General features: G+C 47.7%; 1 long non-coding RNA gene across 3 annotated transcripts; it reads right to left on the reverse strand.

Annotated features, from left to right (window-relative positions):
* Window positions 1-9,225: 9,225 nt before the first annotated feature.
* Window positions 9,226-24,298, reverse strand: LOC149857788 (uncharacterized). 3 transcript variants are annotated; one of them, XR_016444239.1, is made up of 3 exons: window positions 24,184-24,298; window positions 19,454-19,519; window positions 9,226-9,550 (listed from the first exon to the last, which is right to left on the reverse strand). It is a non-coding gene; the product is annotated as an uncharacterized LOC149857788 (long non-coding RNA). The 3 variants fall into 3 exon arrangements; XR_016444240.1 differs by lacking the exon at window positions 9,226-9,550 and adding an exon at window positions 18,398-18,850; XR_016444238.1 differs by lacking the exons at window positions 9,226-9,550; window positions 24,184-24,298 and adding exons at window positions 18,398-18,850; window positions 20,486-20,566.
* Between the last annotated feature and the right edge of the window lie 524 nt (window positions 24,299-24,822).

Here is a 24,822-nt window from a genome sequence, read left to right on the forward strand (position 1 = left end):
GAAAAGAAATGCAGAGTGGCGCTACATTTTTCTGCACTGGTGTGTCCTTCTCTAATGGTGAGTGGAAGTGCTGGGCATTGTGGGAACATACCTTGTAAATATGCAAAAGCCTAAATGAACTCCTAAATGAAAGCCTAAATCATAGGGTTTCTATCATTGTATTTGTTTTTTGCTGGCTTTTTCCTCTCACGGCCACAAGAGATCATCTGAGAGGGCTCAGAGCAAGAGCTGGCCATCTTCTAGTGCTCACCATCCAGGACTTGGAACGACACAAAGCAATTGATATGGTTTGGGCTGAAGAATAGCTCCCTAAAGTATTGGAAAGCCGAAATACAGAAATACAGAAATGCATGCTGCTTGAAACAAAGCACATCTAAACCCACCCTCCTGCCCATGCACTCTCTGCTAAGCCCTTTTAAAAGACACATTAATACATCTGTCATCCACACCATCCAATACAGCATGTGAATGATGGCTGGAGAGTTAATCTGTTGTGACTCTGCCGCCAAGCGTTGTGCATTGGCAACATGGTGAAAGCATCTTGCACAGGAGGAAGGCTCGAGCCTTGCTCCCGGCTCACACCAACGGTTGCCATTAAATGGGTTCCTGGTTATTCAGGCTGCCAGCCACATCCCTCCGGGGCATGCTGTTGAGTATAGAAAGGGGTGAGCCTTGCAAACACTCTGGGTGGCTGTGCTCACGTGGATTTTGATCCTCTCCCCATCTGAACAATAGCAGACGGCAGGCCCCTTGCAGGCTGGCTTCCCATCGAGGAGAAATCAGTGGCATCTGGGTCCAGCTGGTTTTAATCGCTCATATACACCCAAAGCATGTAGGCCCTCTTCTTTTCTAGGGACCCTGCCCGATCTTCAAGGAACACTTGCGCCCCGAGAAGTGCCTCCAGTTTGGCAGCGGCAGGGAGCAAGGTCCTTTGGCGCCGGCCCCAGCTCCCTCCAAGACCTGCATCAAAACCCAGCAAGGCTAGCTAGACCAGTTTGCAAACCTAGAAGCTTGCCTGGATTCGAGGCTGAGGAACCAGCTGAGTACGCTCTGCTGTAATGAGTGGAACGGCGAAACACCCTCCTGAGCAGCAGTGTCTGCAACCATTTCTCATGGCTCTGCGAGAACAAAATGTAGGTGTTTTCTGAGATGGCTGTGAGCAGGGGTCTGGAGAGGCGTATCCTGCAAGGGCAGGGGCGCAGCCCTCTAAGATCAGATGCTTCTGAATTACGCACAGGAGAGTCCTAGCTAAGAGGTCAGAATGCAAACCATCCTGTCTGCTTTCAAAAAAGGTCCTGTAGGAGTGTGCGGCTAATGGAGGCAGCCTAAATTGCTCTGAAACTGCAGGGGAGTCATGGGTCATCAGTGCTGCAATTAAATCTGCTGTCATTAGAGCTGAGTGGAGCTCTCCACTGGCATCCGTTTGGCTTTAATGGGCCCGGTCCTTGTCGGGAGGGAGGGTGCTGGCTGCACCGCGGGCAGAAAGTGGCTGTGGCGCTCAGACGAGGGCCCACCTAATGGAAGGAGGGTGATGTCCGAGTCGCAGCTGAGTTCAGCAGCGCAGCTCCCGGTTCCACACAGCCTGGGAAAGGGGATGGTCTTGAAGCGCAGGAAGAAAAGCTTCGGCATAGATGCGACTCTGAGGCTCCAGGAGCTAATGAGCACTTGTGCTTTTGTCCATCTGATGCGTGCATTTTCCCTGGATTAAAAACAACAACAACACCAAAACAAGCACTAGCAGACAAGACATGTGGCCTTGACGGAGGCGAATGCCATTTCAGGCTATTCTAACTTAAATTTTAGTTGGCGATTGAGACACATTTTTATTTTTTTTTAAGAAGTAAAAGTTAAAAGTGTCTTCAGGTCACCGCTTCGCCCCACATGTGGTCCTGCCCAAAGAGCTAGAAAAATCCATCCCACCGAGTTCAGCAGTGCTCAGGGCCACACAGGCAACTCCAAGGGTGTAGCTGTGTTGGTCTAAGGACATAAGATTTTTGAACCTGAAAGCTTGCTTACATATTTTTTCCCCCCAACTATTTAAGGTGGTCTAATAACAGATATCAGATGCACCCAAAGAACCTTGTCAGGCAACTCCGGTCATGCAGCGAAGAGCTTGCAGCAGATGTAGCAGATGTCTGAGCTTGCAGAGGTAGCACCTGCCTCCCCTGTGCCTGATGAAAGCGATGGTCCGCAATGGGAAGAGGAAAAGAAGTCCCAGTTCAAGCTACCATCAAGACCCAAAAGCCCGGACTGGTCTTTGTCAGCATCCTCCAAAAGCCTCAGTGGTTAACAGACATCTGGGGTTAACAAACATTTGGGGTGCTTGTCCCCATTTGTGCGGCTTGGTGCTCATCCCTAGTCCTGCAAGAAGAAGAGGGATGACTTTGTTTCCAAGATTCAGGCGCTCCAGGTTTCCTTCCCAGCTCTTCCATGGGCTTCTTCTGTAACCTTGGGCAAGTCTCGATGATCTTCCGAGGTCCCTTCCAGCCCTAATGTCTATAAAGTCATTGAGCCCCCCTTACTCCCTCTGCAAAACTGGGTTACAGTTCTTCCTGCCCAGGTCCTCACCCTGGGGTGAAGCCAGTGAGGTTACACTTATAAACCAGTCCGGGCCTGTTGCATACCACATTAGCAAGAGCAGTAAATCAAGTGTGATACTGAAGAACGTTCCACTTCCTCGTGATTTGTACTCTCTGTATCGCACCACCACCGAGAGCAGCGTTTCTCAACTCGTGGGTCACGACCGAAAAGTGGATTGCAAGAATATACGAAAGGGTAGCACACAATCATGGCAAAATGTGGGGAATCATGGATTTTTCTCCTGCAAAGAAGAAAAATGTGAGAAACGGTAGCAGGAGGCTAGCTACTTAAACTATTTATTGGGGTGGGACTGGCCACTGATGTTGACAAACGGGTCCCGGTACAAAAAAGGGTGAGAGCCACTGACCCAGAGGACCCAACCAAGACCGGGTGTCGTTGTGCTAGATGCTATAGAAACACAGCAAGAGAAAGATACTGTCCCCATGGATCTAAACGAGATGAGAGGCAGTCAGGGCTGTCTAACTGGATGCAGTTACCCCTCTTTTTTAAGGAACGGGGAACCGATGCAAAGAAGGCTGCAGCGACGCACCCTAGCTCATGCAGGACTTTTGTGGCAGAGCTGGGAGTGCTTCAGCTTCGAGCCCCTATCCTTTGTTGGTGCAAGCTGAGCTGACAATCAGGAGCCTGTGCTACAACAAGGCACTTATGAATGACACAAATGACAGACCTCCGTTAATTATGCAGGCAGCCTGACTCCGTGGCACGCTCAGATTGAAGAGCTCCAACAGGGACAATCAGCTGGCGCGCTTGAAGTGGAAACCCAGCAACAGCGGTCCATCAGGAGCTGCTGATCATTTAATGATGCTGCCGGCCTGCGCCAACATTTTGCCCTCCATGGAGCGCAGCCTTGCCCGGCACCTCGACCACGGAGCCGCTTAACCTGCAGCAGTTCCACAAGCGAGGGGGCAACACTTGAGGGGAGAAAGACTAAGGATACCAGCTATTTGCTAACACTTAGACGTTTCATTTACCCTGGTATTTTCATTAAAGGTAATGGATGGGATCAGTACTGAAAACAGAGTCTATCCAGCCAAAGTTGTTCCCCCCTCCCTCCCTTCCCCTGATTCCAACCTCAGAAACAACGGATTTCAAACAGGAAAATGAAATGAAGTGGGTCAACACAACAGCATTGGTCTTATTTGCCCAATGGTGGGGGAAGGGGGCTGGGGGGAGAGAGGAGGGATTGAATTGTTAGTTAAGATCTGACTTTGAATACAAGCGGAAGGGTTCACCTTGGGAACGTGATTGTTTGCTGGCAGATGAGACAAAAGCAGGGCAGATTTGTCAGGTCCTGAGTTGTAAATATTGCACAAGCAAGCTTAGCCGTGTGACTGGAGATGATCTGGGGTGGCGATTACAGCTGCTTTTATTGCGTTGGTGTAAAGATGGACTCGATGATCTTCCAAGGTCCCTTCCAGCCCAAATGTCTGAAATCTATGAGCCCCCCCCCAACACACACACACCCACACACACACACACACCCACACACACACCCACACACACACACACCCAGTTACATCTTCTGGGTACTTAAAAAAACTTTATTCTATTTATAAAAGTAATTCTTCCCTAGTGCTCCCAAGTTTTTTTATATTCTTTAGCTTAAGGAAAAGCTGTTTGAATGGCCTGTAATGCAGGACAAGTACGAAACAACAAGGCACAGGGGTTTGTGGGGGGCCGTGGGACTGCGCAGCAGAACTTGGCATTGCTCGCTTTGCACGCTGCCGGTTGTTTCTGATCTCTTTGCTGATCAGATCCGGCACCAGATGCACTTCAGGCAACTCCACGGGGAAAGCTGAATAGAAAGGCTTTTGTCATCCTGTTGACTCTGGTAACGCCAGCATGCTGCTGGCTAAATAAATCCGGCGAAGTAATTTCACCGCAAGGCGGCAGGAAGTCTTGTGCAGAAACTTTTGCCTGACCGACCAACTCAGTGCACTATTCCCTTTCTGAGCTGCAGCGACCTATGGGCTCCTGTACACGTGCGGGGGGTCTCCTCCGATGCACCAGAAATCCAGCGTCGGAGCAGACGCTATTAATCAAATTTGGTGGAGTGCAGAAATTTCTGCGCTCCAGCAGACCCTTATGTCACGTGCATCAGTGTCCCCACATGGAAAAATGGTGGCAGGGTGCTTTGAACTAAAGCTCATTCCATGACCATTTTTCAGCATGGGGCTGCTGATACATGCAGTGCTGAAGTGCGTTTAATTAGCATAGCTCACTAATTAAGGTCATTTTTACACATGGGGGGGGCGCTTTAAGGCCCTGCTACCTGTTCCAACAAAAACTGGATAGAAACCAGCTATGGAGTTGTTATACATTTTCAAGCGCTATCTTTGTAGCTGGTTCTTTTTACAGCTGGAGAGTCATTTTTAATTGTGTGACAATGACTTTGCATGTGTGGCAGTCTAAATTTAATGCACTGTTAACTGACTCATATCTGTAACGTGCAGCAGCGGCCTAACTGGAAGGTAGCTCACAGCAGCCCTGGTGCTTGACACAAGGAGAGACAGGTCCCTAATTCATGCTACTGCTAAAACAGCTGGCCACATTTTCTCTTGCCTCTGAGATGGAGCCAGAGTCTTAAGCGATGAGTAAATCAACATAATGGCAACGTCAATGGAGATTCAGACTCACTGGCTGCACGGACACAAGAGGCTGACTGTGCAGCAGCTCGTTGCGGCGCAGTAGCGTTGCACGGTACGAAGCGTGATGCGCCGCTACTGTGCAGTAGTGACGAGCTGCTGCGCAGTCAGTGCCACCTAAAAGCCATTTGGCGGTAATACTGTGCAGTAACTCCAATTACTGTATAGTCATTTAGTACTTGTGCACGCACATACTACATGACTGCGCAGTAACTACTGCACAGGCAGCGTCTCATGTAGATGCAGCCACTGAGGCGCCGGTTGCAATGGATACGTGATGGGCTGGGAGAAACTTCCTAGTAGCTGTGTTTGTCCATTTATCTCTTTGGACTTTCGGCCTCTTGCTTTGTGCAATTTGCTGTGTCACTTATCTACAGGCAGGAGGAGATTGTGGGACCCCAGGTGTGCCCTGTGGTGACTGAAGCTCATGTAAGGACACCAGAACCAGCTAGTTCAGGCACCGATTACAGCCAGAGCGGCAGGGAGCTCAGTTCAGACAGAGTATGGGCCCAGCTTCTTACATGGGTTTTGCAGCCGGTGCCAAGTTTTGTGCTAGCGCGGTACTAGGTTATTAGCAGTCTCCTAGTTAGCTAGTTTAAAGGAAGCTCGAGTATCGACGAGCTGCACCATAGGCTGCCCCGAGGGAATGTGTCTCGAGAACGTACCCAGAAACGAAGCAAACTTCTGCAGAGTTTTCAACTTCTTATTTTTATCCTTTCTATTTCTTCTCATGTTCGTTAGATGATGAAAAACATGTTTAGGCTTCCCCCCCCGACCATTTGTTTCTTGAGACAAACTACACGTGGGTGAAAATGGTAATTTTCCCAGCTGGTGCTGAGAGCAGTTTTGCCCAAGGTACAAAATGTCTCCCACCCCCTTAGTTATCACCTTTCATCTACAAATATATTCATAATTTGGGACTGAACTGATGGCTGCTCAGATAGTCTTTTGAATGCCGGCACCCTCTTAGCATGTCGGTCCGACTAACCTTGATGAATGCCGATGTGTTGTGTTTTCCAAGCTGCCTCTTTTGTTTCTTTAAACCCAGTCCACACTTGCTTATCTCAGCTGAAGTTCTGATTTCTCTTATTTCACGGTCTTTGGGTAGTACCTAGTAGCCTTAACTGAGATCAAGCCACCACAGTGCTATGTCCTTTCGATCCACGTACACATGCGTCTCTGCCTTCAGGGTCTTGCAGTCTAAAGAAACAAGGAAGCGTTATTTCCAGATCTGCAGACTGCGAATGTTGAGGTATAATGACATGAAGTGACCGACACCAGGCCGTATGTAAAATCTGGGGTAGCTGAGAAGGTAGTCTACACTTTGAGCCCCTTTCACAGCCTAAATCACTGAACCAAACTAAACCATCTTCCTCTAGATGGATCAGCCTTCTTGCTCTAGAGGCATCAGCCTTCTCAAGAGGCAAGCCACGCTAACCAGCTTTCAGGCCCCACATGTGCAAAGTCCTGCACGTAGGACGGAGCAAGCCCATGCACCGGTGCAGGCTGGGGACTGACCGGCTGGGCAGCAGCTCTGCAGAAAAGGACCTGGCGGTGACAGTGGGAAATAAGCTGAATATGAGACAGCAGTGTGCCCTCGTTTCCAAGAAAGCTAATGGCAGCCTGGGCTGCTTTAGGAGAAGCACTGCCAGCAGATTGAGAGAAGTGATGATTCCCCTTTATTCAACACTGGGGAGGCCATATCTGGAGTCCTGTGTCCAGTTTTGGGGCCCCCGCTACAGAAGGGATGTGGACAAATTGGAGAGAGTCAAGTGGAGGGCAGCAAAAATGGTTCGGGGGCTGGGGGACATGACCGATGGAGAGAGACTGAGGGAACTGGATTTATCTTGTCTGGAGAAGCGAAGACTGGGGATTTAATAGAAACTTTCAAATACCTGAAGGGTGGATCCAGAAAGGCACAACGAGGAGCAATGGTCTCAATTTGCAGCAAGGGAAGTTTAGGTTGGATATTAGGAAAAACTTTCTTACTAGGAAGGCAGTAAAACACTGGAGCAGGTTACCCAGGGACGCGGTGGAGTCTCCATCCTTGGAGGTTTTTAAGACCCAGGTAGACAAAGCCTTGGCTGGGATGACGTAATTGGGGCTGGTCCTGCTTTGAGCAGGGGGTTGGACTAAATGTGACCTCCTGAGGTCCCTTCCAGCCCTCATTTTCTATGATTTGAGGCTTCATAAATGGTCAGACAGACAGGATGTCACTTGTTTATCCTTGAATCTTAAATGGGAGTCCAGAAAAGAAACTGAGCTGGAGCAGAGAACTACGCCCTGAGTCTTCCCAAACAGACTGTATGTGGGAGGCAGAGTCTCATCCAGCAGGAAAATGTATTTGTATTTATATACCAGTTGCATTCACAAGTATTTTTAGACTCTAGGAAGTGCACCACTCTTCTAGGTTGTCTTGCCTCTGCTTAGGAGTGTCAAATAGCAGGTGGTGGTTGATAAGGTGATGGTCATTAAGGAGTCACCATCTACCCACAGGCCCACCTGTGGCATCTGTGTCACAAGGTCTCCCGGGCTAACAGCAGTAGACTTGTGCCCTCTGAAAAATAAGCAAGAATGTACTTGTGGGCAGTCCTGAGACTTGGCCATCTGTTTCTTCTGTGGCATTTGAAATGTCATTAATCTTCTAACTGTGTGTCTCCATTTAGTCAGTATAGCTCGTATAGTTAATTATGGTTTAGATTTTTGTAAAAATCCAAGCACTGAGGTTGACAGTGCAGAGTTTTCCATCTCCCACACATCCAATTAACAAGGGACAGATTAGATACGGAAATCATTTTGATAATATTTTCATCGGAACAAATGGCAGAAACCGAGGGAATGCGTGAGTCTGATTTTATGCCGACGGCAGGGCAAAATCTGATCTCAGCTACAAGAGTGCAAATCTGTTGCAAATGCAGCAACACCTGCGAGGTCCCCCTCATTTTTTTATAGTAATGTACTGGTGATCAGAATTAACCTGAGCTTCTTCACTGTCCAGATTCTGCATTTCAGAGGTACTGGATTGGTTTGGTGGGGATGGGACAGGGGAAGGGGGAATATAGCCAGATCTATATTTTCAAAGGTAGAGTCAGGCCAAATGCCGTGAAGCTCTTTGCAGGAGTTAAAAGGGCAGTTTTGAATAGAAAGATAAACTTCCTAACTTTGAAGGCTAGCCACCTAGGCATCCTAGTACCATTGTACTTTTGCCAGTCCTTCTAAGCCAAGGAGAAATTGGAGGCCAGAAGACCCCTCCTTTAGCATCTATTGCAACTGCCCAACCCTTCCCTAAAGAGATTTCTAGGATGCTAAACCGCTTGTCTACAGCCTGAATCAGAACCAAGTGTCAAGGGTTGCAAGGTTGATCACAAGGATTTGGGAAACATTGCCAAATACCCTACATCCATCCAGCCTGCATACCCTAAGAAGCAGCTCTCTTGCAACCCAGTGTTCAGCACATTTGCTCATCAAGCAGTTCTGGACACCTTGAAGGTGTTTGGATACAGCTCTGCAGATCCAACTTTTGCCTTTTCTGGCTTGCGAAAGAGGGCGACAAGCAACCGGTCGAAATAGTCAACACCTCAGTTTGGGAAAGAGCTTCCTTTCCACCTTCAGGCATGCAGTATCCAACCAACAGTGAGAAATGGAGTTTCTCAACATTGAGAAACTACCCTGCATGCATCAGGGTAGTTGTAGCCAAGTGCTTGTTAGTGTCATCTCTCCAGAGATTTAGCTCCAAACACACTCAGCTAAAGAGTTAATAACCTAGACCTGGCACCATCTAAATTCAGTCCGAGACTCAGGATCTGGGGGAACGTTTGTTCACCAGAGCGCCCCAAGGGATGACGAGGTCGAACGGTCACAAACTCCTGCAAGACCGTTTCAGGCTGGACATAAGGAAAAATTTCTTTACTGTCCGAGCCCCCAAGGCCTGGAACAGCCTGCCAGCGGAGGTGGTTCAAGCGCCTACATTGAACACCTTCAAGAGTAAATTGGATGCTTATCTTGCTGGGATCCTATGACCCCAGCTGACTTCCTGCCCTTTGGGCAGGGGGCTGGACTCGATGATCTCCCGAGGTCCCTTCCAGCCCTGATGTCTATGAAAAAATCTGTGAAATCTATGAAAACTTCAGTAGTACTGACGGGCGATCTCCTGCTGTCACTGGATGGAGGATGGACGCTGTCGGCTGTGGGTTTCCAGAAAGGAGGTGCTCAGGGTCCAAAATCATGCTATAGTGGTTTGAAATCTTCCTGGTGGGATGCGCCTCAGTGGGGTCCAACAAGAAGGATCCACTCTCTCCCCCGTTCTGTTTGAAATCAGGAAAGAAAGCCATTAGGAGAACTGGTGACATGAAGTCACGTGCCTGAATCTGCATGATATTCTGCTCTACCTACCTCTCTTTCACCACACACATCTACACAAGTACTGCCACGAAAGCCCAGTGGAGAAGATCAGATGATCAATGGATACCTCGTTGGAGTAGAAACTAAGCAAGACAGTGGTTAGTAGTACTTAGAAGAAAGCTTTTGCTAGCTCTGGTGAAGTCTCCTTTGGCCAAAGGTAAGTGTTTGCAGTTGGTCTGCTCAGCCTGTAGTTTAGGCGTATTCTTGCAGTCCTTACGTCTCTCACTTCTCAGTATCCAGGAGTAGCACTTGCTAATCTATCTGGTTGGTTAGAAGACTCTGTCCCCATGACCTGACCTCATTTGGTACTTCTGTCACTTCCCAGTTGTACAACAGCAACTCTATCTGAGCTCAAAGTCTTCAGCACTTAAGCAAAGCCGGCCGGTAAAAACACGGCCACTTCTCTTCTGGGTAACGCTGGAGACAGCTGAGCACATCAAATCCAACCTCTGTTTCCTCCAGCAGTGAGGCAATACAAAATATTAAATCAGATGCAAGGTTTTGGCCTTTCTCTTCAAGGCATGCAGTGGCCAGTGATGAACGTGGAATAAGATGTGCTATGTAAAAAGACATCTTGATTTAGGAGGGTCAGTTTTCACATACATAGAAAAAAATTGTTCAGAGTCTTTCCTATAGTTCAATTGATGACCAAATAAAAGATGAATGCCAGCGATCCAGGTCTAACTCTATTCCTTCCCTCCCTCCAGTCATTTCTTGTCTTAGCTAAGGACAGTATAATGCACAAATGGCCCAAACTATTCGCTGTTATTTAAAGGAGTCTCTGGTGCACTGGGGCAAATGGGTAAGGGGATCTTCTAACTTGAAAGCGCAATGAACCCTTCAAATAAGATATAAACCTGTTGTTTGAAAAGTTGCCTTGTTGGCTGCACAGAGGCATGACTCAAGAGTGTGGTGGAAGGACTCTGGTTTTGCAGCCCCATGGCTTGAGCCTTGTGATTTGGGAGTCCTCAGTTCCCATCTCTGGCTAAAAAACTGGAAACGACATTTTGGGACAGTTCCAGTTAGATGGTGAGAAGATCCCACCTCAGTGCAAGTTATAATCTCTTGCTCAGGGCCGTGTCTCAGCAGGTGAGAGGTACAAGGCACAGAATAAGGAGGTTCGCCCATGTACCAGGCACGATATCAGAGGGCGGGGGCAAAACATGTTTGCCCATATGCCAGGCATGATATCAGAGGGTGGGGGCCAAACCCACTGTCCTGCAACACTTACCAGCTATTGTGGCCCTGCACAGGACTTAGTGACAGGCGGACAGCTTGCCCCAAATCTAGGTTTAGACAAAAGCTGATGCCTCAACCCCTCTTTATAAAGTCAGCACTTTCTTTCCTGAAAAGTTTCTTCCTGGCTCCAAGTCGAAGCTTACCAGCTCCCATTCCTCCATGCTATTAGCCTGTTTTTCAATTAACCTTGAAATCTTAACAGAGCTATCTTCTTCTCATAATGGATGCATTAGAATTTTACTTCATAAACATCATTATAATGATGAAAACTCTGGATTGAAGCCCAGGACAGCCAGTGCCTAGTCTTAAGGGGCTTTGCACCGTGCCAAATTAGTCTTGTTCTTTTATCTTGAAGACTTTTTTTCCCCCTCCTGTCAGGCAGTTGCTAATATTTCTTCTATTTGGTGAACTCAAAGATGTGGACCGAGGGACCGGGATTCTTCTGGAGCTGAAGATCACTCGCTCAGGATTAGATTCATGGCACACTTTATACAGGGTGGGGTTTTTTCCCCCCAAGCATTATAATGAAGTTTGGGTTTTTTAACGTCTCCCTTTTGCAGTGGGATTTTACGAGCTCTCTCCAAGTTTAAAGGAAGCCATTTATATAGCCCTGGGAATTGATTTATTCTTTTTATTTTGTTCATGGAAGACTTCTTTTTATTTGGGGATTAATTGGTTTAATAGCCTAGTGCAGAGGGAAACAATATCTCTGCGTTTGAAGGTGATTTGCAGATTTTCCAATAGCGATAGGAGCCCCCCCTCCCAATACATATAGCTAGAGGTTTTTGGTAGAAAAATGCTCCATTGCCCTATTGTGGGTCATTTGCCAAGATCAAATTTTGACACAAAATCAAATTTTGATACAAATCTGTCAACAATTAAAATACGTTGACCAACTCTACTTGCCTCTGCCATCCCTTTACAAGCCTGTAAGGGGCAGATAGGTTCTCCCATGTGAGCCCCGCACAAGTACTACGTGAACCATAGTTTGCAGGGTCAGACCTGGAAAGTGTAGAGCAAGGAAATGTTTTCCAAGGCAATGATTCAAGCAAGCTAGTTTGGGCTGTAGGATTTCAGGTAGTGAGACACGAACCTGAGATGAATTGGGGTTTTGACTCGGCTGCATGTGGCGTGCCGCTGCTGAGGAGCATGTCCCAGGCTCAACCAAGCGTGGTCCATTGGGTCAATAGAGAATTCAGATGACATTACTAGATCTTCGGAAGTACTTAGGTGCCGATTCACTTGGGCCCCTAGGATCTGGGTTTGAACTGCCGAGTGCTCATTATTTGCTCATGCTCCTTTCCTGTGTTGTCTCCATCCAGCTGTTGCCTCGCTGCCTACTTGCACTACAGGTGTTTTGGAGCCAAGACAGTCTCTGCTGGTCGTGTGCAGGGGGTCTGGCTCAGACTGGGGGCCTCGAGGCTGTACCATGGGACAAATGATAAAGAATGGCTGGAGAATTTAAAAGTCCCCTTCCCAAGACTCGCAAAGGTCTCAGATCTGTTTAGTAGCACTTTTTTCTAATCCGAACGGGCTAGATTGGCTGTTTCAGCCATGTTTATCGCAATGCATGAGGAAGTGGTCGGGCTTTCAGGAGTGGTTCGTCTTCTCAGGTCCCTTCGTACTCAGTGGGACCCGATGCCATGGATGCCATCTTGACCAACACACCTGAGATCTCAAGAACTCATGCCAGGCTGTTGAGCTGACAGACTCACTAGGTGCCCACCTGTAAATTGGGCACAGATGGGTGTCCATAACACAGATGAACCAGTGTTAGTCTGACTGCAACCAGAGTTTTGGGAAGCCGGGCTGGATACTAAGATGGCCTCAAGTTTGGAAATGTCAGTGTTAAGCCTTTTATTCACCGAGGCAGCAGTAGAGGGGGGAGGGAAGACTTCCTTTTTACTTCTGTATTTAACAACCTCATTACTTCCTGACACGTATCTGCACTGCCACAGCATGCACGCATTGACAGTATTATCCCAGCTTGGCAAGGCAAGTAGCTCTCTATCTGTTCCTCCATACCTCCTGAGAAGGTCTTGTGCAATTCCTTGAAGTCAGAGCGTGTCCCCCCCATATGCATGTGCTTGTATAAGACTACCAAGGAGCTGTAAGTGAACTGTCAGCTCTAGTAATCAGTCTGCTGGTGCTGCAGAATTTGTTCCAGGCTTGTGATTAGCAGAGATGATTTCCTGTTTTCCCACAGCAGTAAAAGATGAGGCATTATCCCTTGAAATACAGCAACCGATGCATTTATGTCCTTGCCTTTCAGGGAGTTTTACATACTCACTTGCGTGATTAATTGTAAAGTAAGTTGGTGAAACACGCAAGTGGAGTTTGCAGAGATTAATTTAATGAATAATCATTTGGGAAGTTAGCAGGACAGGGTGAGTGAAATATGTTGCTACAGCAACACTTACTTGAGTCCTGCATTGGCTAACTGACGGTAATCATAAATTAAATGAAATCTCTTTGAAATGGTCACACTTCCGCACCCCAGCTCTGTTTTCAGGCAGTGCCATGAACAAACTAACTTCCGGCGGTACTGAGTTCAAGTCTGTGGGTCTCGGGACATTATCCTTCTTACCTTGGTGGATCTTGGGCGCTTCTACCAGGTCAAGCTCATCTGGTGAGATACGTGTGTGAAGACCTGATGCATGGTTCTTGATAAGGCTTCGGGGGCAAGCCCTGGGCTGAGCTGCTCAGCTTGGTCAAGAGCAAGACATCTCTGGGCACAGGCAGAAGCGGGATGTTAAGCTCCTGCGGAAAACGTCTTCGAAGTTGAGGCACCTGTGGAGGTCAGGCACCGCAGGTTTAGGGGCCACTGAGCAAGGCTTTTCAAGGACACAGTCTCTGATGCACAAGTCGCATTCAGACATCTGTGTCCCTTACGGCCTACAACGGAGGCAATGTACAACAAGCACGACCGAGGCTCAGACCTTGCAGTAGAGAACCCACCAGTGCAAGAGCACGATCTGTCAGGAATCCCCGCAGCGCCACGCATGCTTCATTTATTATCTGAATTGCATTTATAATAGTATTTGAATGTATCTAAGGTCCTGAGCCACAAACCAGATCCATCCCATGCTAGGTGCTGTAGAAACGTAGGACAAAGGATAGTTTCTAGCCAAAGAGCTTACCTTGCAAATATGAATGCAAAAGACAACCAGTGAGGGGGACCACAAGAAAACAATGCCACAATATAAGATGCATGGGTTACTGCTTTAAGAAAGTGGCCATTTTTTTCTTTCTTCAGGAAGCACCCTACCATGTAAGGTGCTGTACATCAACGTTTAGCAGTTAAGCACGTAACTCTTCGCACCTCTAAGGATTGGTCCTGTGCAACTTAGGCCTGATACCTTTTCTAATTATTTAAAGAATGCACTCCTGTAATACTCAGCAATATTCCTAATATAGCCAGCAAATTAATTTTGAGCTTTTGCCTTCTCACCTTCCACCCTAATGTTGGATAAAGGCATTATAACTCTTTCAGTGCTGGATTAACAAACAGGTCTACGAAAGGCTTCAACGATGTTTGTGTTCACTGTGCCACCAATATCCAAGGGGAGATTTAGTAAGTTTCTAATGCCTTCAGCTAGCCACTTCTGTGTGGAATGAAACTAATTAGATTTGTCTAATTAAGTTATTGGGCTCTGCTGGGAAATGGTTAGCAAGTGCATTTGCAGGACTTTTCAGAACCAAAATTGCATCGGGCATTGTCCACCTGCATTTCTACATGAATGCAACTTCTTGTGTGTTTATTGGAAGTAAAAATGTCCCTTCACCATGATGGCTTGGAAGTTGACTTCCACATCCAAAACAAGTGAACTCCATTTTTTTTAACCAAAAAAGACTCGCTTTGAAATTTCTGATTTCTTAGCTCTTCTTACCATAATCATTTTACTAAATAAGCAACTTCCCTCCATAAAGGTGCTATTCAATCTACTGACTCAAGGCCAGGTCGTCGTACTAGATGTCTTCTGCTGAGCCACAGAACAGGCGTACCTTGGGTATGTCGGGGCCAGAAGCACAGATCTGAGCTGGGCCCGTGATCGTGTAGAGAGTGCAGAGTTTTCTGTAAAAAATGTTAAAGGTAGCTTGACTTCTTAAGATTAAAAATCCATAGACCAAGATATGATTTCACTCATATTAATTCTTTAACTTTAGGCAAGGAAGTAACTGTCATGAGAGGGATGTCCAAAGAGAGCTGAGGCAGCATGATAATTAGGCTTTTAGCTACTGCTTAAAGATGATGTCTCAGAGGGTGGGTTTTATGTAAGCTGGATGATTATGTAAGCTGGAAAATTAACAGTCTTCCTGGTCTGAACCCTATGTTCCTCCTGCTTTTTTTTTTTTTTTTTGCTTGTAGTGAATCTAGCAGATTTTGAAAATGCAAAGGGCAATTGGGATGGGGTTTCTACCATGACATCAAATCTAAAGGCCTTTTCTAAAGAGGCCAGGTAGTTAAAGCAGTGGAAACCTTAGGTCATTGGCTGTGACAGTCTGAAATATCTACTAATAGCTAAGATATCCCACATATGTTATGAGGGTCGACCACCGGACTCCAAACAATTACCACCAAAAATGCTTTGAAGATCCTCTAAGCATATATTAACCAACTGCTTCTCCATTATTGCGCAGGCAGTCCCAGCAATACCCTTGTCTCTTCTGTGGCATGCACATTGCACATTCCTTTAATACCAATCTCCTTTGCCTGGATAACGTGCTGTATTAATTTGGTGATTTGTTAACTTGAACCCACTGACTTATAGATCCAATTTTGATCTGATTGTTGTATTGTTCTTGGGAAGTGCACTGCCATTTGTAGCAGACTGGCTCAGTCATATGCTTGTTTAATTTTATAGGTATTCACTAGTTCATGAACAACACATTGGGGTGGCTTAGTTTATCTAACTTCAAACTAGATCATGATCTAGAGGGAACAGGTAGTTTAGAAATGAGATCCCTGCAGGCCGCTTGGCTCTGATTCCAAATTAATACTTAAGTCTCTCTCACTGACAGTAGCCATGCAGGCTCCCCCACGAATACTTGCTGTAGGGTATAGTCCTGTCTGTGAAATACACCTGGGAAAGTACAGGAAGTACAGAAACAGGCACGGGCTAATGAACACAGGAGGTCAGCAGAGCTGCTCAGGCCAGAGTCACTCCTCAGCACATAACGGGGCAGCATACTGAGGCAACAGGTAGGACATCAAATTCTTCCGCAGCTCAGGTTCTGGATGCAGAGATGCTATGCAGCTGGGATACTAGTGGCAGCATATTCTTGCTGAGTGCAGGGGGTCCTGAAGCCACTCTACTTGCATAAAATGTCCTTGAACCCCTCCCTCCACTCCCATGGCGCTCAGGATCACTTTAAGGAGAGTGACTTGGCTTGGCAGTGATGTGTTTTTTGGCACTTCACTTCCCACTGCCACTAAATAACATAACACAGTTCTCTGCGTTAGGTAACATGAGTCTCTCTAAAAGCTCCTCCCCAACAACCTTTTGCTTTCCTGGCTGAACTTAATAACAGCGAACAATTGCTGTTAGCTACATAATGCAGCATTGCAAATACTTAACCAGCCTACCAACTACACAGTGGGCGCATCTACACATGCCAATTTAAGGCACTTTAGCCCATTTTAAGGTGCATTAAGGGCGTGAGTGATTTTAGGCTATTCATGCCTAAATTTGATACCTGCTAAAGCACCTTAACGCATATGTGTGTTGACTGACTTGGGACTAACTTTAGTCCCAAGTTGATCCGCACACCGTGTTAATGCGCCTTAGCATGTGCATGTGTAAACACATGCCTAGATTGCCTTAATGCACATTAGGTAAATGAGCATTAAGTTTAGGTGCGTGTAAAAGCACGTGTAGACATGCCCAGTAACAGAGATATCTTGGTGGTACCTCAGCAAGGCATCTCGACTTGCCGGTCTACTTTGAGCTATCAATACTACTGGTGTCAGGAGGTGGTAAAAGCCCATCTGTTCTGGTTTATTGTGATCTCTGCTGCTTTTGCCTAAAGCTGTTGAAGTTGAGGATTAGCAGGAATTGACTTAGGCCTAGTGCACATGAAAAACTTTTCCTGGCATTGTAAACTTGGCTAGGGATTTTAACGTTTTTTTTCCATGCGTCTATACCGGTAAATGCCCTACTGTAGCTGCAGCTGTATCAGCTTAGAAGAGCGAGTAAAAGCTCTATTGTAGCTACAGTTATAGCAACATAGAAGAACCAGCATAAACTCTATCATCAAAAGTGCTCTTTGCCAGTATGAGCTGTGTTTGTACTAGAAGGGTTTTGGCAGTAGTATCCTAAGATTTTTTCTGGGGTGCTGGTTAACTACCTGGCTGTGCTGGTGCTATGAATTGTATCTGCTATTGCACCAGCAAAAAAGTAGTGGCCCATCTGAAGGCCTTTTGAAAAAATATAAGGGCCAGTGGGTGTACATACTTAGCGATTGCACAAGGTTGTAGATCCTTGGCTTAGAGATACGATAATTCCCATGACGGAAAAAGGTGGGCTGCAGTAGGAAAAAGGTCGATGAACTACTGTGCTCGGTAATCCTTCTCTAAATGTTTAAGAGGTTGCATTTCTCACTCTGCTCCTTTTGCAGATAACAGGGCTAATATTTATTCAGGTTGTATAGGCAGTAGTTTTGTGTGTACAGATGATGCCACAAGGACTGCCAAACAGAAACTTGCAGAGCCTATGAGGAACTGTGGGGAGCACGCTGACATCTGTATTACAACTGGCCTGCGCTAACAACCTCTAAGAATCATTGAACAGGAAATATTATCCTTATTAACCATTCATTGGTATCAGGAAACACAGTGATCACTCAGGCTTGCAATTAACCCGGTGGACAATTTTACACTGTTATCACAGAATTAATTTTGTATAAGATTTCCTTACCATCCTTCCATTTAAGACAACTTAGATGGTGTCTTATTAACTACATTGCTTTTCCCTGTCCCAACTCTAAAAATGACTCTGGTGACACCTACAGGATACGTCACTGCAAAGCAGGTCGGCTCTAGAGCATCCCATCAGCAAACCTGGTGGGCAAGAGGATGGAGAACTAGTGGGCAAGGAGTTGGGAGATTTGGGCTCTGATCCTTTTCTTGATCTACCCCAGGCCCGCCAGTGACTTGAGCAAGTCACTCGCCCAGTGCTTTTGCATTCTCTCATTAGTCTGGTCTACTCTGAATGCAAACCTCTTTTGGTTAGAGACTATCCAAATATTACGGAGCACAAAGTGCTCCAGCCTTTATAAAGGCTGTTGGAATCTAGCAGCAAGAAAACAGTATTAGTTTTACTCACCAAGAGGAATTTAACTCTACCCTTCTCCCATCTCATGTGAAGATTGTCCCCAGCATAGCCTGGGGTTCTCCCTTAATATTAGGAGGACCAAGGTGCTCCATCAGCCCGCCCTAGCACAAGCTGCCCCCACAAATTACCACTGGTAGCGAACCCCTGGAAAACATCAAGCATGTCCCATACCCTGGCAGCCACCTCTGCAAGTTAGTCAGTCTGGGTGTAGAAACCAAACATGGGATTCTCCAGGCCAGCATATCCTTCAGAAAGCTGCTTTGCCGTGTCTTTATCGAGTGAGATCTGCAGATGGAAGCTAAGATCCTGGTCTACAATGCAGTGGTTATCCCCACGCTCTTCTACAGGTGTGAGACGTGGGTGATATAGCGAAGGCATCTTAAATGCCTGGAACGGTTTCATCAGCATTGCCTTAGGAAGACCACTGCACCTATGCCAGCATCCTCTCTTCAGCTAACATAACCAGCATTGAAGCAAAGATCATGAAATATCAACTCCGCTGGGCTAGCTATTCCGGGCTGTCTGGTGACCTTGGTGGGCCTGGTACAGCTCCAAGTGGCCGGTGTCTTGGCAGCATCAGTGAAGGGTACAAGGATGGAATGAGCCGTGGAGATTGATATGTTCCTCTGTCTACAAGGAAATGGAAAAAACTGCAAAACACAGGCTGAACAGATGAGGAAGCGCACCCTCTGAGCCTTCTTTGCCCATCATTCTCTGACATGCTATACTTGGGCAGAAACTCAGTTTTTCGTTAAGGAAAAAAAACCTCCGCAAGGTCTTGGTTTCATCCCCGTAGGGAGTGGTCAAAATGCTGAAAGCTTCCTTGGCATGGCATGACGTTTTTCTGATCTGATGGTAATGGTTGCTGCATACCACAGCAGACTCTCAGTGCGGGGTTCTGCTTCAGCCCCCCGAGATGGACGTACCACACCCGAGAAACCTGCTGCTAGCCCGGAGCTTGTGGCTTGTTCTCACGGCTGCCTGGCGCATTGCGGGATACTAATTTAGCACCGAACAAGGCGTGTTAAGTGTGGAATAATTAAACACAAAGCAGATTGTCCCCATCTACCAATTACTATGGGGAGGGGGATATCAAAACGTGTAGGCCACGAAGGTGAAGCATGAATTTGCGCATCTGCTGCGAGACATACGTCGCTGCACTAATCTTAACTCTCGGCCATTTCTGTAACAACGAGCACCTGTCTCTGCAAACTGTGAAACAGAAGTAGTTACCAGATTGATGAATTTTTCAGGTGCAGATTCCACTCGCCCAGTACAATCAGTCCAATTATTCATATCCTGTAGAAGGATGAGACATTGAGATAATAATGTAGGGGATACCTTGTAGCAACAGGTTTTTTGATGTTTTTATATTACCCCCCCCCCTGCCCCCCCAAAAATGGGGCTTTTCATACTGGATCAGGTCACTGGTGCTTCCAGTCTAGGATCCTACCTTCACTAGCTAATGCTTTATGGCAGTGGGAGCCACCCTTTTTGACAAGTAGGCCACCAATTAGCTCCGTAGTCACCCCAAGTGCCACTCCGATCCCTTTCCCTGCCCAATCTCTTGCTCTGCTTTCTGCTCCCAGCCCTGTGCTTCCTGCCTGATCTGCTGCTCTGCTTTCTTGTTTCTTCCTTGCGCTCCCTACCCTATCTGCCCCTGCCTTCCCCTCCATACCACAAACAGAGGCTTCCCATGCCACTTTTGGCACCTGTTCTTCAAGCTGGACCCCGCTCCTTTAGAGGAAGATCTAACCCTTCACGCTTAGCAAGACTGTAGGGAAAAATGAGGATTGATGGTGCTAATGAAGGAGATAGAAAGTCCTCATGGCCCAGAGGAAGGATAGCCTATTCAACCCTTCCTCCAGGCAGTAAATTGGTCACTCCAGATCCACACCCAGAGAAAATCAGGAAACAAGGATGCTATAGTCACAGTACATATAGAGCCAAGCAAGGAAACATTTGTTCCTCCCCCCCACGCACACTTCTCATACAGATTAAACGGTAATCCTTTCTCTCCTGGGATCTGACTCTCATTCTCTCCTGCCTGCAGAAGAGATTATTCACCTCCCCACCGAACAGTTAAAACCCTGGGCGTTTGCAGTTGGGGCTCTTTATTAATAAAATGTCAGAAGTTTAATCAGCAACTGCAGGAAGTGAGTTGGTGGCTCATAAAATATTCAGAGAGGTGAAAGAAAAGAAAAAAAACCAGGAAAGAAACAAGTGGAGTTGATATTGGCCAACAGCAGAAGAGGGATTTCTTACCCAGCTGCCTAGTTTAGCAGCGCACAATTAACCAGCCATTTCTGACTCCTCTTTCTCTTCTCTGCTTCAGTCCAAATGGAAATGGTCGGGCTAGCATCATTAGCATTTAGCTGTCTCTTCTGTTTGTGGAGCATTCGAACCTGGAGCCTGATTTCTAGGAATGTATAAGTTATTCATGAGCAACTCAAAGGCTGCCTTGAATTATGCCCAGCCAACAAGCAGCAGCTCTTCCAGGCAGCCCACAGAAGCACTTTGGATATACTCCCTGGGGAGACTGGTCTGGTATCCCTAGCTCATGCATATCGGAAATGTCCCAGGTAGCCAGCTTCTTGCATACTTCGAGTCAGACGACTGGTACCAAGTAGGCAGAAAGCAATCAGGAACCCTGCTGTAGGTTTATCAATCAACGCAAAACCTATTAGTCCTTTCTCAGAAGCACGGAGACAATCAAGCTGGGTAGCATCACCTGCCTAAATCCAGGGAAGAATTAACAAGTTGCCACTGGACAACTCAGCAGAGTCAGGCATATTGCACGCAGCCCTGCTAGCTGGAACTAGCCTCCAACACCAGAGCCATCAATCCTGTTTCCATGTACCACGTTTAACCCGGGACCTGCTAGAAGCAGATCGCTCAGTAGGAATTTGTCCAGAACAAGCCATCGCAAGTGCGAGATAGTTGGCAATTTGCATCGTAATCAGCCTTGCCCGTCTGTTGCCGGCTCCTCTTTGCTGACAACTTATTTTTAAACACTGAAGAGCAGCTTAGGATCATTTCAAAACAAGTGCAGCAATTTCTCTCACTTCAGCGTGGTGATGATGTCTGCTGCTGAGAGTGTTTTTTGGGAGCGTGCAATTGTTGTCTGAGGCCATTATCTTATTTCCAAAGCGGCAAGTCAGGGTGGCGAACGGCTGTAAAAGCCTCTAAACGATAACTCAGAGTACGCTGCTTTGTTCGGCGCGTTCCTGCTCTGCCAGCCACAAAGGGAGGCATCGATTCCAGCCTCCAGCCCAACCTGGCCGAGGAACTGAGAGCGGTGCAGGGGTGGGACCCGAGCTCCCCGGCCTTTGCTAAGAGGCGCGGGGACTCTGTGGCAGGCTTGCAACTTTGGAGAGCTACGAACGAAAGGTGCTGCGCAAACGGGCCCTACCGATGGCGATATTATTATTGTTCCGCTAAAGGCACGGCTGGGATGGGAGGTCGGCGCGAAGGGTTCAGCTTTCCAAGAGTCAAGAAGCAAATAACTAGACCTGGGGCTAAAGCCAGGGTGAAATAAGAACCCAGAGCCAGTGCTGGCCCTGCAAGGTGTCGCAGCCTCCATTCCCAACCATGCAGCAGGTCTGGAGACAGCAGGTCCCCTTTAGCACCAGCTAAAGGAGCTGGTAGCTCCGACTACACCAGCCTAATCCCCACGGCCCTGCACATGGATCTGGAAAGGCCCATGCAGCACCAGCTCTTCTAAAGGTGTCCCCAGCACATCGTGCTCTGCCCAGACCTTCCCCCAAATCTCTGCCCTGGCCTTCCCGCGGTAGCGAGCTCGGCCCCGAGCAGACCTTTGGCTGCAGCTGTGCTTCTGAGGCATCCTTCTGCAGCTGCAGAGCAGGGGGCTGGAGTGGCCCTGCCGAAATGTTTCCTCCCACGTGCAATGTGGACCGTCACACTGCACCGCTTTGGGAATGCTGTCTGGGCACCTTGGCTATCAGGTGACGTACGCGATGAGCTCCATCCTTACCTGGAACAAAAGCAGCACCGCTCCGCTGCAGCCAGTGGCGTGGCTCTGCTTTAGATCAGCTAACCTGGGAGATACGGCATGAAGACAGCTCCAAGTTCCTCCAGGTAGCTTGGATGGCTGGGACAGCTCTGGTGTGTATACCCACATGACCTGGCATGTCATACTGTGCTTTTGCAAGGCTTTGGGCGTTATCTTGCAAACGTGAGTGGCTGCTATTCATCGTGTGCACTTCCACACCAGCCAGGTGTGTGCCTGTAATATGTTAGTGGAGTTTAAACACTCTCTGCTGGCATGCAGAGCGTTAACAGATGATATAGATACACTTTGCACAGTGAGGAGCAAGCACTGACATTTGGGCATTTATCTTGCTGTAGCGTAGACTGCTTTTCAAGAAGATATTGGGGGTTTTTTAGCCTACTAAAATCTATGACATCTCCAAAGAATGCATAGAAGGTGCCTAAGGAGGCAAAGCTGATTAAGCAGCATTTCTTCACTCTGGCCTTTGTAACTTATTCAAGAGTATCCAACCTCTCATTAATCCTTCCAGCCCATCAGCTTACTCCCTGCCCTGGGAAACATTTTTTTCAGGCACGCTTATAACAATATCCATTCTCCTTTCAGCTTGTTTTGTTGTTCCGGTTATATATTGATAAATCCATGCAAATCTAGTCACTGGGATTGCTCTGTGCACAGTGTGGTTTCCTCCACTGCTGATCAAACGGCTTCAGCCAGGCATTTGTTAGACCCAGTTCTTTACCTCCCCCGCTAGAGTGGAAGGAGGCTTTTGAGTCCCTTTAATATTTCTCCCGAGTGTCTGTTAAGCTACCAGCCAGATTAAATATTTATTTCTGCCATCGCAACCCCCTATTAATCATGTCAGATTTGCCACAGGACTTCCTAGCTAATTTGTCATGATGCCAATCTTCCTTACTTCAGTACGGCCACTGCAGAAATGTTAGGCTGTTCCAACGCCAGCCCATTTGAACCGTCCCTCGATTGGCAATGAAATCCAAGCCGGCTCTGAGGTTTGTGTGCGTCTGGGAAGAGGTTTCAGGCCGTGCAATTTTTCTGTAGGGCAGTGTTTCTTTTGGAGACTGGCAAGTGGTTGTTTTTGGTCCTCCGTTAATCAACCACTGCATGTTATTTTTCCTGATCCAAAGTCCACTGGATAATTCACCTCTGAGGGTGCGTCCAGGCGAGCATGCATGCGTGTTTTTCCCTAGGGACAAATAGTAGCAGCACATAGTTGTGCCACGGCTGCGTGTCCCTGGGGAATGGCCCTGCGCGTGCACTCTGGTGTGTGGCAAATTGCCCCTGGTGGGGTAGGGAAAGCTGGGGCCAGCACCTGGGCTGCAACAGCGGTGATGTGGGCATGCAGACCGTGGCTCTGGCTGGCCAGGCTCCAGTTTCAGGCAGAGCCCACTACGGCCACATGTGCCACCCTGCTTTTTTTTAAACCATTTTTAAGATACGGGAATTTCCCAGTATCTAATTTTGGCTCCGCGCTGCAGATGTGCAGCCCAGAGAACCTTTCCACGTGCGCCGCGTGCGTTTTGCGGTGCCTCCGAAGCCTTTGAGGTGCTTTGCTCCATGCTCATCTGATGCATCCTTAACGTTGGTCCCGGTTTCTAGGGGCGGATGAGTCTCAGGCCTGCAGAGATCTTGGGAGCTTGTTACTGTGGGATGTTTTTCTTTCTTAAAAAGACCAATTCCAGCAAAGTGACTATTTAAATAAAAGCCCAGGAGGGAACTTTGCTGTACATCTCAGCCACCCTCCCACCCCAGAAAAGCCAACAGCCTAGTGGTTAGGGGAGACGCCCCTGCAATGCAAGGGGCACAGGACTGAGTTCCTGCTCTGCAGGATTTGTAGCAGGGACTTGGCACTAGTCCCTCGTCACTAGGACCTGCACTTTTATTCCCCCAGGCAGACCCAGCTCACCTCGTGACAGCCTATGAAGTAGGTACCTACCTGCTCTGGTGGATGTGAGGCTAATTCAGCCTTCTCATGTCATCACTACCCCTTTCTGAAGGCCCGATGCTTGTAAATCACTGAGATGAAAGACTCTCTCTCTCTCTTTCTCCTGTAAGAGCAAATGATTATTAATGAATTTCCATCCTGGTTCCCTGGCAGAAAATATAACTCGGGGCACGTTATCTTTGCAGCCACGCACCCCTGCTGCTTCTAGATTGGGGAGCGAGTGCAAGGCATCGCCAAAGGGGCATTCGGCGCGGCTCTCCCTGCCCATCCCCGCGCCTTTGTAACGGCAGCGCTGCAAAGCTCCAGCAGTGCAAAGCCTGACACCTGACCCGATGTGAATTCCTCAAATAAATGATATTTCACAGCCTGGCAGTTGCCTCCCTGCTGAGATGCCAGTCTGCCCTGGCTCCGACAGCAATGGGTTTAGACAGTGGTTTTGGTCAAGGGAAGATGCACTGAAAAATTTCAGCCTCTGCATCGGCCTCTAACGCGCCGTGATCCGTCGCGAGAGACAAATGGGATGTGAAGGCAGGGCTGCGCGCTCCCTTTCCCTTGCCCACGTCCTGCTCTTCCAGCAAGGCTTCCCCTGCTCTCCCAGCCTCTGGTGGGCTCAGCCATGAAGTTATTTGG

The sequence above is a fragment of the Crocodylus siamensis genome, chromosome 9 (genome assembly GCF_052110815.1).
Source record: "Crocodylus siamensis isolate JL-2025a chromosome 9, ASM5211081v1, whole genome shotgun sequence".
In the NCBI taxonomy this organism is placed as follows: domain Eukaryota; kingdom Metazoa; phylum Chordata; order Crocodylia; family Crocodylidae; genus Crocodylus; species Crocodylus siamensis.